We start from the raw sequence: 589 nt of genomic DNA on the forward strand, positions 1-589 counted from the left end.
TGTGTAACAACAGTATATGTATTATACATATAAATATTATATATGCACATATATGTGGATACTGTTTGATAGTATGAGTGAGGTAAGATGGATCAATCAGAAGATTTTTTAACTGCATTTTTATATCTAAATAATAAATTAGATAGAAAGATTAAGTAGAATAGTTACTACTTTTGATACAAATCAACCACCCTTGATTTTTGCTTAATTTTGAAGAAATGTAGATTATTATACATTTTTATTATTAAAATAATATATAGTCATTGAATCAATATGGAAATATAGGAAATTCAAGTTAAGGAAAGCCACCTAAATGAATATTGCTTAATATTTGATATTAGTGTTTTTTCACAATTTACAAAGTGCAAATTTTTCTTTATATTTATACATATGCCTACGCCTTCATTAAAGAGCTCTGGTAGCGTAGTAGTGGTTATGAGTCAGGCTGCTAATCTTACTGTCAGCAGTTTGAAACTACCAGCGTTTCCAGAGGAGAAAGATGCGACTTTTGCTCCTGTAATGATTTGCAGTCATCGGAAACCCTACACAGTGTCGCTATGAGTCGGAACCTACTCCACAGCACATAACC

This window comes from Chrysochloris asiatica, unplaced genomic scaffold (assembly GCF_000296735.1).
Source record: "Chrysochloris asiatica unplaced genomic scaffold, ChrAsi1.0 scaffold00156, whole genome shotgun sequence".
NCBI lineage: Eukaryota > Metazoa > Chordata > Mammalia > Afrosoricida > Chrysochloridae > Chrysochloris > Chrysochloris asiatica.